The 14,914-nt window shown below is 44.5% G+C and overlaps 1 pseudogene; it reads left to right on the plus strand.

Annotated features, from left to right (window-relative positions):
- LOC148481846 (uncharacterized) overlaps positions 1-14,914 on the plus strand; it is a 280,901-nt pseudogene that overhangs the window by 124,904 nt on the left and 141,083 nt on the right.

Below are 14,914 nucleotides of genomic sequence, written 5' to 3' on the forward strand. Positions count from 1 at the left end.
TGGCAGCCATGCCCCCGGCACGCCCACCAAAGGGGGCGTGCTGTCAATCAACATCGACAGCACGCCCCTTTTGGTGCGAGACCCGGAGCGACGACTTCCCCGTCGCTAGCCGGGTCTCGCGCATGCGCACGACGGAGCAGCCTCCGTCGTGCGCATGCGCACTAGGGTACCATCGACCCAGTTGCGAGCGTACAGCGCTCATGAGCGGGTCAGAATCAGGCCCTGTGTCCACTCCTCCAAAGTCCATAGGGGCTGGCTGTGTTGAGCTGTGCTGCTGTTGTCCGTAGGGGCTGTGTCCACTCCTCCAAAGTCCATAGGGGCTGGCTGTGTTGAGCTGTGCTGCTGTTGTCCATAGGGGCTGTGTCCACTCCTAAAAAGTCCATAGGGGCTGGCTGTGTTGTGCTGCTGTTGTCCATAGGGGCTGTGTCCACTCCTCCAAAGTCCATAGGGGCTGGCTGGGCTGTGTTGTGCAGTCATAGGGGCTGTGTCCACTCCAAAGTCCTGTACAGTGTACCAGTCCTAAAGGGGTGCTGTAGTTTTGTCCAGGGGGTGCTCTGTCCATCAGGGGTGCTCCCCCTAAGTGCAAAAAAAAATATTTTTTCTGTGTTTGTGAATTGTGGCCCAGATTCAGAGCCAGACGCTCTGACAGAGCGCTCGCTCTGAATCAGGGCCGTCCCTCTGGGGTATCCACTAGACGATAAAGTTGAACGATTACGATAAAATCGTTCGATAATCGATCAAACATTGTTTGAACATTGTTTATAAATCGTTTGAAAATTTGGTCTTTTAGACATCTATCATCGTGCAAACATGCTGGTCAACCTGACGATATCGTCAGGCTCAGCATGTTTCCAGATGATGAATGACCCTGCACTGAACGTCTGCTCGTTCAGTACAGGCACATCACACAACTGACAGACGACTGCACGATTACAATGTCGTAATCGTGCAGTCGTTTTCAGATCTTGTAGTGGATGCCCCCCCAAGTTTTTAGAGCGGCCTCCTGGCCGCTTGCATAGCTGGGGGTGATCACCCACAGCCAGGGGTGTATCTAGGGGTCCGAGTGCCCCTGGCAACGTAATAGACTGGTGCCCCCCTCCCCCCATAGTTTCTGAATAATTACACTATACAATAAATAAGTACTTATAATGTTTCCCCAGCAAGTCCCCCTTTTGTCTCCCCAGCCAGCTCCCCTTCTGCCTTCCCAGCCATCCTCCTTCTGTTTCCCCAGCCACCCTCCTGTTTTCCACAGCTACCCCTCTTCTGTCTCCTCAACCACCCCCTTTCTGCCAATAGGTAGATATGCCCCTGGCTACAATCACCTAATACTTTTGTCACAGTTATTGCTGAAGGCACATGATGTCCACTTGTGGCTCTGCAGCAGCTGTAGAACTAAAAGTCTCCGCATGCCCTGTCCACAGTTGTAGATGCAGGAACACAAGAGGAGTAGTGAGCATGGTGTTATTACTATTATTCTGATATAATACACACACTCGCAGTGCAGAGTTCACCTTCCCCTCCCAGATAAGCAACATTGTGACCCGCCTCCCTGGTACCTGTTCGGCAGCAGCTGTGTGCGGCCGGTGTGCTCCCGGTCTCCTTGCCTCCCCGCCGGCTGCGCCGCCTAGCTGCTTAACTGCTCAGGCTTCGTGCAGTAACCGGGAACTCCATTGCAGGAGGGATCTCCCAGCGCAGCGGCTGCAGGGGCCGGCGGCAGTGACGTCACTGGAGGAAGACTGGCGCCGCTACTACAGCAACACGTACAGAGATTCCCACAAGGTCACTGGTACTAGTGCTACTAGTACATTACACAGTACCCACTTACTAACTTCCCACTCACTACTCTCACCCTTTCCTTGGCCACTGGTGGCACTGCTGGGCGGCGCCCCCCCCCCCCCTAGGCCGGCGCCCCTGGCGAGTGCCATCCTGGCCAATAGGTAGATACACCCCTAGTGATGTCAGTGGGGCCGGCCCCAGACGGTAGGCGTTCCCATGGGAACTCCTCCGGCTGGCAGCCACGCCCCCGGCACGCCCACCAAAGGGGATGTGCTGTCACTCACCATCGACAGCACACCCCCTTTGGTGCGAGACCCCGGGTCTCTCGCATGCGCACGACGGAGCTCCCTCCGTCGTGCGCATGCGCATTTGGGTACCATCAACCCGCTTGCGAGCGTCCTGCGCTCGCGAGCGGGTCTGAATGAGACCCTATATTCCCTACCACATGCTCACACACACATACACACTAGGGTTAATTTTGTGGGGAGCCAATTAACCTACTAGTATATTTTTGGAGTGTGGGAGGAAACCGCAGCACCCAGAGGAAACCCACGCAAGCACAGGGAGAATATACAAACTCCACACAGGTAGGGCCATAGTGGGAAACAGCCGCTCGAGCTGTGTGCCTACTCACATTGGTGTACCCTGTTGAAACAAGCTCTCAGATAGCTCTTTCCATATGAGAGCTGCTAACACCTCCTGAAGGTGACATGAGCTTTCAGAGACAAGCTCGGAGAAGTGAAGAATTCCCATACAGAACAATGGATACAGTTGTATTTAGTGTTCATGGTTCTGGGATAACTATCTACAGTACTTTACTTACATGTGAGAGATTCATGCAGAAAGAGCCAATTCCACATGAATGTTAGGGGCGAAAGTTTCATAATTTTGCACCTTAGACTTTCCAGCAGTTGTCAAACTACTAATTCCAGCAAGTTTTATAAGACAACTGCTGGAAATACCGGTATTAATGTTACATTATTTATAAGACAGTCGGACAAGTAGCCTGATGCACACGATATCTGGCAATGTAGTAATTATCACAGGTATTCAGACACAGACCCATCCTCATGCATGTCTACCCTTACCTGATTAGCTGTCTCTCTTGTGTTCTGAGGTGGTCTCCTGTTGGACAGCTTCAACTGGCTCAAATTGCTATATGTTTTCCCTCAGTTGGTGTAAGTTCTGTTCAGCCTTCTCATGCCAGGTTGTAGTCGCTCTGCAGAGTATTCCTCCATGTTGAGTCTCTTTCCTGACCACAAGAACCTCTGCACCTTGCAGAAAAGAACTGGCTGCAGAAATCTGGGACATACCAATTGGAACACCTTGGCCCATCACAGTAGCAGGAACCAGAGATCAGGAGGAGGGAGGGCGAGAATAGGATTGGACAGTAGGGAAATTGTTTCATACTTAGAGGGCAGATTGCTATCAGCCAGTAGTATGCACTGCATGCATTGGGTAAAAGGAATTTAAAAGGGGGATGACATGACAAAAGCCCACCCAAAGGTACCATGCCCATGGAAATCCATCCAGATGGGTCATATGTCTAACCATCTGAGAGTGGACCCAAATAATGCACCACAATACTAGTGGCCAGCCACACTTACCGGCCACAACTAGGCTCACCGAGACGAGCATCACCTCGGCAGTTCCATTAATTGTGGTTAGAAAATCATGTGACCAGCACCAGGTAAGCTCGGCCATTATAAGGCCCATCAGCACCATAGATACAGTCTACATTACCTACATACTCTATGTTACACGCAGAACATTCTCCCATTATTGTAACAGTAATGAAATAAAGACGATACATATAGCGCTGCTTCTTAATGTCCTCTCCATGTAAATATGAAATAGTCTTGTGATGTTGTTAATATTATTTTATCTAATTCTAGGTCATGTATCTATGGGTGAAAATTTTCAAGAGACCTTGGAGAATTCAGCAGATAAAATAAATAATGCAGAACAAAATGTTACAGATCTGTGTGTTCCAATATATATATTCAGGTAACCCTGTGATAGCTGTAGCTCAGTAATGCCTTTAGTTTTTTCAATGTATCATTGTATTCTGAAAACGTTGTGTAATAAAAATGTAGGAGATGTGAGGGACTCTATTAGGAGAGTCCGGACAGTGATCTTTCATTATCTGATATAACATAATAAGAGGATTTCCCTTGTGTAGTTAGTGTCATGTCACTGGATGAGTCACATACACACCTGTGCTGCATAAGAGCAAGTTTTTGGTCACAATTTTTTATGATGCAGTAAAATGAAAGATTTGCATTACTGCTTATTGCAGCGATCTAAAATGTCTGATCACCACTTGTTACATAGAACATACAATCAGAGCAGCTGAACGATGAAACTGGCTATCAGTAGTAAGGGAAGTTTTCTGCTCACTGGCCAGTCATGGTGTATCTGCTTACCAAATCCATGCTCAGTGGACATTTAGTATTTCCATAGTCTCCTCACTGGTAATCCCCTGACCAGCAATTTACACTTACAATCTATTTTGGAAGCAGCAGCTAGACTGATTGTCCTCGTTCTGCTCTGTTAGTCCTTACATTGCCTGAATCTTATCGAATACAATATAAAATACTGCTACTTACACAAAACTTACTCATGTTCTCTTTCTGTGCTCAAACAACCTTCTTACATTTTTACTAGCATTTCTTAATGCAAAAAACCCACTTCACCTGTGACCTAAAGTACCTGATCCCCCTTCTCTCATCGCCCCTGATCAGTAAGTAACACTTACTGCAATTAGCACTTCTGCTAAATACCAAGTCAGTCAGGAATAAGAGATCTCACCTGTGTAACCTGTATACAGACATCACTCCTACCTGATGAAGAAAAAGTTGAATCTTCATTTTGATATAAAGCTCTGAGATTGGATCAGCTAAGTATCTCCTGTTATTTAGGAGTGTAACCCACTTTTTATGTTAATTTAATGTGTCTCTTCCCAAACTAATCAGTATTAAAATATGAGTATTATTATGCCTGCTTGGGTAATCCTATTTTCTGCTAATTGGTGATCTATAATAATGTATACAGTGTAATAAACTTTACATAGAATTATACATTACAGTTTCTTGTTACCATTAACCATCTGTCCTCTTTCATTCGTAGGTCCTGGAACTTGAAGAAAATTATGTAAGTAAAACACAATATAGGTACACTTTTTTCTTCTATTTTATGAAACATACAAGTAGCAATTTACAGTAAAATTTATATATCACTTCTCACCTGTAGAGGTACATATGGTCAGGCAGGGCCGTAACTAGGGTGGTGCGACCACTGACATGGCACAGGGCACCGCAGGGCAGGGGGCGCTGTTTGGGCCTGTCAATTTTCTTATTTATTATCATTCTTACTTGTAGCTTCCTCTTCTTTTATCCCCAGCATCTCCTGGCCTCCCCTATCTCTTCCTTGGCCCTTCCCCATGAGGCCATGGCCCTCTCTCAGGTGCACTATATTATGTCCCTATTTATCCCCAGCATCTCCTGGCCTCCCCTATCTCTTCCTTGGCCCTTCCCCATGAGGCCATGGCCCTCTCTCAGGTGCACTATATTATGTCCCTATTTATCCCCAGCTTCTCCTGGCCTCCCCCTATCTCTTCCCGGCCCTTCCCCTGGAGGCCATGGCTCTCTCTCAGGTGCACTGTATTATGTACCTATTTATTCCCAGCATCTCCTGGTCTCCACTATCTCTTCCATGGCCCTTCCCCATGAAGCCATGGCCCTTTTTTAGGTGCGCTATCTTATGTCTATTTAAAAAATGGGGGAGACTTCAATGCTTTCTCTGGCACAGGGCACCAAAAAGTCTAGTTACGGCTCTGTGGTCAGCCAGTTGGAAAATTACATATCACAGTAACACAGAGCACAATCTATTGCAATAGCAAATATACATTTCTTATAGAGATGATAGATAGGCATATAACAATCTATACTTAAGTCCATGACGTGGTCTCCCTAAGGTAGAGGAATTGTTCTATGACAATAGGAATAGTCACTGGTGAATGATGAGTCCATGACAAGTGCTCCCTATGTCATTGTGTACACTAGAGTCGCTCTATGTATCCTGGAGATATAGAGATATACTTTACCCAGACCCTACCAGCCTCCGGCATTGAGCATATTAACACTGAATTATTTACAATGTATTGATAATAGTCCCGAACATATCAAAGTCTTTCCCCGAATGTCATAAAAGATACAGCACAGCCAGGTTAGCAAAGCAGAGCCCAATGCAGGAGTTATTATGTGTCAGAATTGTGTTACTGATATTCCCTAGTTTGCTGAAGGCTGATATTAGGCCCCATGTATCCATTATTAGCAGCTCAGTATAAGTTTATCCTCTGTCTGATTTGCATCTCTGTAACTAGGTAATATTAATTAGTAAATTTATGACAGTAGACAAGTCAGACTCCACTTCTTAGAACTGATAAATTCTTATATCTGTGCTTATCCGGCTATTCCTACTTCCAATTATCTCTCATAAAGTATAGTCCATGCTTATAATACTTCCCATAATACCATTGGCCAAGGCTGCTCCTAACTGTCTCTCTCCTAACTGTATTCAGCCTGGTACACTCAGATATATATGTCCCCACCTAGGAATATGTCTACTAAAACCTCCATAGTGAGTCAATAAACCAAGCTCTTGAGCTACAGATATGCCCAGCTATATCCTTGCCACTGGCACGTTTCCATAGGAATGCATGGTGCGATGCGTGCGCACATTTGTGGCGTGATCAGCCACTATTTAACTCTGTGCATCTGTATGAGGTGGTAGCTATAAGTATATATAAAGGAAAGTATACAAGCCTCCTTATTCCAAGCGGTAACTGATGGTTGTGGCTGGTATGCTTATTAATTATGAAGGTGCTAGGTCAGAATAACACTACTCACAATGGGTCAGTGCTACTTCTGCTACCCAACTACTGGTGTCTCTGGACAGTGGTGTAACTAGGGTCTTTGGAGCCCAGGGCAAGTTAAAGAAATTGCCCCCCCCCCACACAGTCACAAACACATGGCAACAAAATGGGCATGGTCACATATCAAAGGGGCATGGCCCCTGAAAATGGGGCGTGCCAACATGACATTTCTTGTCACTTTGGGAACATTCCTTTCCATTCCATTTACCTATACGGTGGAACCTCTGAAGAAATGTATCCTCCCTGGAAAGACGGCGTATTCAGTCAGTATTCACTATTTATGTAGGTCACATTGTCCAGAAAGATGCCTGTTTGTGTAGGAATATGAGAAGGTCATCATCATTCAACAGAGGTTCAACCAGACTCATTCACCCTGTGTAACTTCCTTCCCCCTGCGTCTCTCAGCCACACCATTGCCTCCTCCCCTGCATCGACTCTCAGCACACCATCGTCTCCTCCCTAAGTTGTCTCTCACCACACCATTGCCTCCCCTCGCGTTGTCTCTCAGCACACCATTTCCTCCCCCTGCATCATCTGTCAACTACACCATCGCATCCCTGCAACGTCTCACAGCACATCATTGCCTCCCCCCTGTGTCATCTCTCAGAGTACCATTTCCTTCCCCCACATCGTCTCTCAGCCACACCATCACCCCGCCTTGTTGTCTCTTAGCCACACCATCACAGACACACACACACACTCTGACACAGATACAGTACAGACACAGAAACACACTGACACAGATACACACACACCTCTTTCACACAAATGCACCCTCCTCCCCAGCAGCAGTCCACCCCCCCAGACAGAAAACTAAGACACACCTGGATACTCCGAAGCTGAGAGAGAGCTGGGGAAGGAGGAACAACTCTGTCACATGGCAACACTCAGAATGGGAATGACTGCCTGGGAGTAGCTGCACACTACTGCTGCAGCTCCCCCTACAGTCAGCACCATTAGGCATAGTTGCCTTCTCATTACATGATTAGGCAAGTCTTCGGTCCGGACGCAATGGTGGCGGGGGGTGGGGGGTGCAGGTATGGTGCCCTGGCTGGTGGCGCTCCCCTCTGCTGGGCCTACCACAGTAGGTGCCCCACTCGACTCCCACTAGTGATGCCACAGCCCTGGAGTTTACTCCACGCTATCCGGATTACCAAGATTCCCAGCGCACCTCCCTGACAGATCCTTCTCTGGAGGGAGATGCTGTGAGTTATGCTGGCTGGTGCGCTGTCTGCCTCTAGAGCTGTCTCCCTCCTTGCCTGTCCAGTAGGATCCTCCCTCCTGCTTAGCAGCGGTCAGCTCCTCCGCCCCTATACAGCCACTGGCAAGCTGCACATGTCAACTAAGCAGCCCGGAGCCTGCACCTGCCGAAGCCCCTCACTGGCCTTACACTGCTCAACTTACAAACACAGATGACCCTGTTATGAGTGGTAAGCAATGGAGGGGGGAACCGCTCTCTGCCCATATCACGGGTGCTCTCCCTTATATACCCCTACACTGCTGCATGCATCTCTCCTCCTCCTCCACATCTCTGGCAGAACCTTTCATGCCACTTCTGGCACTTTCATTCTGCCTCCAAGACCAGCCTTTTCCTTAAATTAAATAACCTTAAGTACAATTTTATTGCCTACTCCTAAATAATAATCCCTAATAAATTGTTGTAGTAAATGGAGTGCAGTCTCAGGAGAGAAATGTGACAAGTGGTGTACCCCAATGTTCTATTCTTAGACCAGTGCTTTTGAATATCTTTGTTGGTGAGATTGCAAATGATATAAAATGGAAAGTATGCCTTTGTGCAAATGACACAAAAATATTCAAGAGGGTAGACACACCTGGAGGGGTAAGACAAATGATGGAGGATCTAGCTAGAGTAGAGGAATGGTTAAGAACATGGTAAATATAGTTTAAAGCTAACAATGCAAAATTCTGCACTTGGGTCTCAAGAACTCAAAACCTAAATATAGTATTGAGGGTACTCTAAGGGAAACTACAGAGGAGAAAAGGGATCTAGGAGTCACTATTTCAGGTGACTTAAAGGCAGGTAAACAGTGTAACAAAGCAATGAGGAAGGCAAGTCAGATGCTTGGTTGTATAGGGAGAGGAATCAGTAGAAGGAAGGCAGAAGTGATAATGCCACTGTATAGGTCATTGGTACGGCTTCATCTAGAATACTGTGTTCAGTTCTGGAGGCCATATCTCTAGAAGGATATAAATACATTAGAGACTGTACAAAGAAGGGCAACTAATGGAGCATTGCCTACATCACAAAGCCTACTAGGAAAGACTTATGCTGGCCATACAACTGCACGACCAGCTTAAGATCAGATTCATCATACGATTTCCCTTTAATTTCCTGGAGCTCCCCGGCAGTCCTGACCACACGATTTTGTGCATTTTTCACACACGATTTTCATGAGATCTTTCTTAAGAACACACGTCACCAATACGATGGATCGTGATAGGGTTGATCGTGTGCCTCACGAAAAACATGCGATCATGCGATAGATTGGACCCAAATTTAAATAGAGTACTCTGCTTCACAGGGGGTATAAAAAATACCTGCCTCTTCAGCTCTGTGCACTCCTATTTGCTCTGTGATTAGTGAGACTTGGTTTTTGCCCTGCTGAACGCTCCACATTGCTAGCTACTGTGCATTGCCTTGTATTGCCTGGCTTTACAAAGTGCTTCTTGCTCTATTTCCTGTGGTCTATCCTGCTTTTTTGTTGTGATGGATCCCTGCCATTATAGAGCACTGCTGTGGTCAAGCTGAGTGAGGAGAGGGAGAGGGAGAGGGCTTAGCATAGGAGGAGGATGAGGTCCTGCTGGACCAAGGATTGGCTGCTGGAAAGGGAGAGTCAATCCTATATGCCCATGCTGATGAAATGAGGGAGAACAATCCAGACGACTACCGCAACTTCCTGCGGATGGATGACACCACCTAATTGCTGTGTCTGGTGACCCCCTATATTCGGAAGCAGGACACTAAGTTTCGGAAGGCCATCACGACCAAGGAGAGGCTTGTGGCTATGTTGAGGTACCTGTCTACGGAACGCTCCTTTGAGGACCTAAAGTTTGGGACCCGCATCTTGGCTCAAGCTTTGGGACGCATTATCCCGGAGACGTGCACGGCTATCGTGAAGGTGCTGCAGTTCCATTATTGTAAAGTAAGATAAAACACACACCACACTTTTTTCATAAATTCTTTATTTAAATTTTCAATGTAAATTTTCAATGTAAAAAAAAAAGAAATATTTGCATTTCCAACAGATATACATACATAAAGCAATACTTGCTCTTACATTTACATTTTAAATTGTAACAATAATATACAAAAAACAAAATAGTCAAAACAGGAATCAATATAAAGACAAAAACAGAGGGGGAAGGGAAGGGCAAGGGAAGAAAGGGAAGAAAGAGTTAAGATGAGATGTGCAAACGGGACAAGTATGAGAAGCATACAAATTACTTCCTGTTATTAAAACAACTGCGTAGTGACACAGCATCCACTCAAATCCTCCTATCGGTTAGTCTCGCAGGCAGCTAAAAATAATAAACTTTAGCTTGGAGTCTGAGGAATAAGTTCCTTATATGACTGAGAAAGTTTAAATTCTAACCAATTAAACCACCGGGTAGTAAAATCAGACTGTTTTTCTGGGGTAGAGTAAAATATGTCATCCATGTACATATAAAAATCTAATTTTTGACACCAATCCCATATGGTGGGAGGGCATTGGGAACGCCACCTGACCGGAAGCACAGCTCTCGCTGCATTATTCATATGTCTCAAAAGAGATTTTTTATATTGAGAAATAGGAATGTCCGAGTGGGATAGCAACCAGAAATCTGGGCCAATGGGAACAGGACAACCAAGTATGTCTGATGCCAAAGCTATAACTGCCGCCCAAAATGGGGTAATTAAGTGACATTCCCACCAGATGTGAAATAACGATCCTTTATCCTTCTTACATCTCCAACAAAGAGCAGATACTCCTGGGGAATACTTATGTAAAATATCTGGACAGCGGTACCACCTCGTCAATACCTTAAATTGTGTTTCCATAGTTTCTAAACTAGTAGAACAGGCATTAATGCATTGAAAAACTTTATCCCAATTTAATTGGATGCTCTTAGAGGCCATGTCTTTATCCCAAGCATCCTGGTATGTCGAAGTAGCCGGGAGAGAAGTGGATAGGAGAATTTGATAAATAACAGAAATAACGTGCTTAGGGGCGGTGTCAACCGTACATAATGACTCAAAGGGAGTCAGTGCTCTCCCCATTTGAGCACACCCGCCTAAAGAGGACAAAAAAGAACGTATTTGCAGGTAAAACCAATAATCTAGTTTATTTAACCGCAAATCGCTAGCTAGGGTGGTATAAGATTTAATTACCCCCTCAGAGACCAATCCCCCCACCCTAGTGACACCCAAGTCACTCCATTTGGCCGCTACATGACCTGAGGTCCCGGGAGTAAACCAAGGGTTATATATAAAGGGGGTAAGGGGGGAAATTAAAGAAGAGACACCAGTCCTCTCTCGCAGTTTCCACCACAACTTAAGAGTCGGTCCCACGGTAGGGTGATCTGAACTGGTAACCTTATTACACCACGGAATAACTGACAAATGTAAATTCGTTGAGGCAGATTCAATAGCAACCCATTGTTTCTCTTGCGAGTTACGAAACCAATCCACAATCCTATTAAGGACCGCGGACTGGTAGTATGCGGTATCCATCGGGAGTTGTCTACCTCCTTGCAATTTTCGTCTAAATAAAACCTGGTGTTTAAATCACGGTCTCCTACCATTCCATACAAAATCTCTCAAAACATTGTGGACTAATGAAAGAAAGCGGGGTGGTAAAGCTGTAGGTTTGGTTTGAAATAAATACAACAATCTAGGGAGTACATTCATTTTTACCACATTCATTCTACCCAGCCACGACAGTTTCTTTGGAAGCCATCTAGAAAAATCGGATCGAATCTTATTGAGAAGTGGGACATAATTTAAATCATATAAATTAGACAATTTGCAAGGTATTACTATCCCCAAATATTTCAACTGAGTGGGATGCCAAGTAAATGGGAACGAGGTCTGAAGAGCAGAAACAGTCTCCATTGAAGCGGTAATATTCAAAGCAGTGGACTTAGTATAATTTATTTTGAAATTTGATATCCTGCCAAATCCATCAAACTCCTCCATCAGGTTAGGGAGCGAGGTCACAGGATTCGTTATTACTGCCAACAGGTCGTCCGCAAATAGAGCAAGACGATGTTCCTGCGTACCAATCCGAAGGCCAGTAATATTAGGATTACTCCTGATCGCCCTCGCCAGTGCTTCCATACAAATTACAAAAAGTAAGGGCGAAAGTGGGCAACCCTGTCTCGTGCCATTGGTAATATGTATGGTGTCCGACAAAACCCCATTAACCCTGACCTGTGCCGAGGGCACCCTGTATAGTGATATAATCTTTTGGAGAAAGACTTCACCCAAGCCCAATCGCCTCAGAACTGCCAACATAAAACACCAGTCTACCCGGTCGAAAGATTTTTCTGCGTCCGTGGAGAGAAGTACCATCGGTATTTTATTTGTGGTAGCATATTCTATTAAATCGATAACTTTAATAGTGTTATCTTTAGCTTCTCTCCCCGTCACAAAGCCAACCTGGTCAGAATGAACTATGGTGGGTAACCACTGTTTGAGTCGGTTGGCTATAAGTTTAGAATGCAATTTTATATCTACATTAAGAAGAGAGATAGGCCTATAACTTTCGGGGAGACATGGATCTTTCCCTTCTTTAGGTATAACCGTGATATGAGCGCCCAGGGACTGGCCAGAGAAAGGGGTCTCAGCCGAGACACCATTACAGGCACGTAAAAGAAGGGGAAGCAACTGATCTTGGAAAGCCTTATAATAAGTGACTGGGAACCCATCATGTCCGGGGCTTTTCCCACTTGGAGTCGCTTTAAGAGCATCTAGCAATTCTACCTCCGTAAAAGGGACCTCTAAAGCCTGGAGCACCTCAGTAGAGAGAGACGGAAACTGAATACCATCCAGATATCTCTGCACCTCCAACTCATGCCGCAAACAGTCAGATGGGGATCGAGTCGAGTTCAAATGATAAAGATCCGAATAATATTTATGAAATACATTCGCGATCTCCGAATCAGAGGAGCAAAGAGCACCCGATGCATTTTTTAGTTTTTGGATATATGTGTGAGACCTCTGCTCCCGAAGTGCTCTCGCCAGAACCTTCCCTGGCTTATTCCCCCATTGATAATATTTATGGCGGCAACGCCTAAAAGCTTTCTTAGCTCCCTCATTCAATAGAGTATTAAGAGATTCTCTAGTACTTTGTAGCTCTACATATACATCAGGAGCAAGAGATCCTTTATGTGACTCTTCAAGCGTTTTAATTTTGGTAAGTAAAGAGTCCCTGCGTTACCACACTTTTTTTTATAGTCAAACCAGAGAAATGTTTATTTGAACTTTCTATAGTTTGTTAGTTCTGTGAAAAATTAAATACCAAAATAAATACTGTTTTGGGATTTTTGTACAGTTTATGCTGCCAACATGGCCTATAAAATGTTTAAACTATAAATACTTATGAGAAAGTTATATATTTCTATATATATAGATGGCTAAAATGTTCAAAGTATCACCAAGTTACCCGATCCCTGATAAGTATGGTGCGGCATGAGCTTTGGTGTTTGCGGCTCAGATTTCAGGGGCGCAAACACATGCCGAAAGTGCATAGTCAGTGGTCTCGGCCCCACTGACATGCACTTCCAGCATGTGTTCCAAGCCGTCTGAGAGTCTGGGTCACAAACACCATGCTGCATTCAGCACCATACTTACCAGGGAGTATGAAACTTATATTAGTAACAAACAAGTGTGTAAAATTCTTTGGGAAACACATAACAATTATGATAAATCCTCATTGTCCTCATTTGCTTTGTGTAATAGTGTGAATAAATTGGATGGAGAGGGTGGGGTAGAAGTAGTTTGGTAGGAGGCTGTGGATGGAGTTATATTTTAGTAGGAGGAGGTGGCAGGGGGAGCAGGATGGTAGGTGGAGGTGGGTGGGGAAGAGGTTGGTAGGAGGAGGTGGGGGGGCTGAGCTGTTAGGCTGGAGCAGGTGGTTCTGGGAGCAGGATGGTAGGTGGAGGTGGTTGGTAGGAGGAGGTGGGTGGGGGCTGTTTAAGTTACCTTTAACCAGGTGTTGTTCCATAATAAGTAATATTCTCCAAACCAGTATTCTTAAGAATTTGCCATTTTATTAATTAATTAAATAAATAGATCAAGCCCTTTTAACTGGGACATATTCTCCCAGGGTTAATGCAGTAGTCAACCACGATTGACATTGTCTCACAATATTTATACATTATTACAATATTCAAATAATACGCCCCTTATACACCCACTAACATTATCAGATAATAGACAAAGCTTGTTCTTGCTAACTCCTCCTTAGCAATCAGACTCGAAACAGAATTCCTTTTGAGTGATACTCATGGCGTGCTGCATCCCATATTTAGTCTGAATAGTTTCCTCAGCACAAGGATACATAAATGGGCATGCTATCGTACCCTTTGTTAGATAAACAGTTTCCCTGGGGAGCGGCCTTAAAGACACACACTAATTTCCATTTAAATATGAGTTTGGACAGAGAAACAAAATGGAAGTACCAATGCCCTATTAAATCTCATGTACTGCTTCATTATACAGCATAAAGCATATGTAACTATGGAATTATGTAAATTAGTCTTCGACAGCTCCACCCTTAGATAAGCACATTAATTACATGTGCTATATCTCATCTCCATCTCTTGTATGTTTTCATTTTTTTAAAGTAGCCATCTGAATACAGCATAGGCCAACTACAAAAAAAATCAGGATTAAGATTTCAAGAATAAACTTTGTCTGTACATAGCATATGTTAAAAAACATATCTAAACCTGAAAATCAAAATCTAGTAACTAATCATGATCATCATAAATCACTTTAGAGTCTTTATCATAATCTATTCATAGAAATTCCTCTTTTATAGTATAAGCCTCATTTATGTAATTGATAATAATGGTTTCTTCATCTGTAGTATTATTGGTCAAATAACTTCAACAGTGAATTTCAAGGTTTGTATAAAAATTCGATAATATCCTCCAGTCTGTACAAGTAAGCAATCAATTATGGCGGTTTTGTAGTAA

The sequence above is a fragment of the Taudactylus pleione genome, unplaced genomic scaffold (genome assembly GCF_031769625.1).
Source record: "Taudactylus pleione unplaced genomic scaffold, aTauple2 ptg000559l, whole genome shotgun sequence".
NCBI classification, from domain to species: domain Eukaryota; kingdom Metazoa; phylum Chordata; class Amphibia; order Anura; family Myobatrachidae; genus Taudactylus; species Taudactylus pleione.